This window comes from Bos javanicus, chromosome 10 (assembly GCF_032452875.1).
Source record: "Bos javanicus breed banteng chromosome 10, ARS-OSU_banteng_1.0, whole genome shotgun sequence".
In the NCBI taxonomy this organism is placed as follows: Eukaryota; Metazoa; Chordata; class Mammalia; order Artiodactyla; family Bovidae; genus Bos; species Bos javanicus.
This window is the reverse complement of record NC_083877.1, coordinates 46,407,187-46,408,888: the sequence shown is the minus strand read 5'-3', so window position 1 is coordinate 46,408,888 and position 1,702 is coordinate 46,407,187.

Here is a 1,702-nt window from a genome sequence, read left to right as displayed (position 1 = left end):
ATGTCACTGTAATAAATTAGCCTGGGAGTGATGTGACAGTCTAACACATCCTATAACTCATTCAAAATATAGAATAACAGAAAAGAAATAATGTGAGAATGTTAGCTTAATTACTTGATATTTGCCTTTTTCCCTCCACTAAAAAACAGCATCCAGAATGTTCCTTTAAGGATCTAGCTTTTTGCACTTTCAGAATCCTGGGTGAATTTGCTCCTGCACCTAAGATGATTTTTATTTCAGTTACTACAGTATCTGCCAGTCCCCCCAGGACTTGAGGGTAAAGCAACAGCCCAAAGCAGGGAGGGAACAGCCATTGCAGTACCCCCACCCTTGGCTGACCTCTCTGTGGGTGTGATGGTGACAGAGGAGGCATGAGAGAGCCCTGCCCTGGAGTCAGGAGAAACCCAGGAGGCAGGGCAGTGTTCTCAGTCCAGTGTGTAATGGACACTCTGGTAATGGACACTGCCTCCTTTCTCTACAGCTTCCTGTAAACATGCTGATTTTCATCACTAAAACTAAGGGTTTTGATTACATCAGAGTTTCCCAAATTATATTCTGCAAAACATACAGATCTCGTAAGTTGTTGTTTAGTTGCTCAGTTGTGTCCAACTCTTTGCAACCCTATGGACTGTAGCCTCCCAGGCTCCTCTGTCCGTGGGATTGCCCAGGCAAGAATACTGGAAAGGGTAGCCATTTCCTTCTCCAGAGGACCTTTCTGACCCAGGAATCAAACCCATATCTCCTGCATTACAGGCAGATTCTTTACTGCTGAGCCACCAGGGAAGCCCATGGGTCCCATAAGACACTTCTTCAAAAAGTGGCCTGGAGCAGCACAGCAGGGCAAGCTGCCCGCCACACCCAGTGGTGCAGTCAGAGGCCGCATCAGCCTAGAAAGGTTCCGACAGGCTGTACCTTCCAAACACTTGATAGCATTTCTCAAACGAGTTTGACCATGAAACTCTCTCTTCCAGTTTCACCTACTAACATCTGCTGATTCACTTAGTATTCTGAGGTATGAACTTTGGAAACATTAGAATAAATGATCTCTTAAACGCACTGATTTTATAGCAATTTAAAGCAGAAAATAGCCTTAGAAATCACAGGTCCTATGAGTTTAGGATCTCATAGCAAGTCAGTGGCCAAATACGGTCCCTTTCATTTGCCAGTTTTTCACATTCTATATGCTAAAAACCACAGTGAATGAAATTTTACTGTGAGAAGGATTAGAAAAAGGATCAGTCATTGAAATCTACAAGTAACCTGGAAGCTCCAGAGTTTCCAGTTTGGTTAAACTCTGTTGTTTGAAGTTACTCTTGATTAAACAAAACTAATGGTGTACATCCATAGGCCAGTGGAGATACTACTGAGCAGACAATTATCACAATTCAAGAAGCTAATGAGAACGGGAGAGGGAGAAGCAAGTGGCACTGAGTCCAAAGTCAAGGTCATTAGCTCCTGGGTGACTAAGAGTAAATTACCTTTTTTGATATTGAGTTCAAGATCCTTGAATTTTTTTTTTTTTAAGTATTGAATCATATATTCCTTTGGTGTCAGGACTAAGAGAACTGATGTTTCTATACTGACCTCAGTGTCCAGTGCTCTGGATAGTGTCTCCTTAATGCCAACTTTAAAAAGCCTCACACATCACTTCACAATGGTCTTTGACTCTACTTAAAAGGACAAAGATAATTTTAGGCTTCAA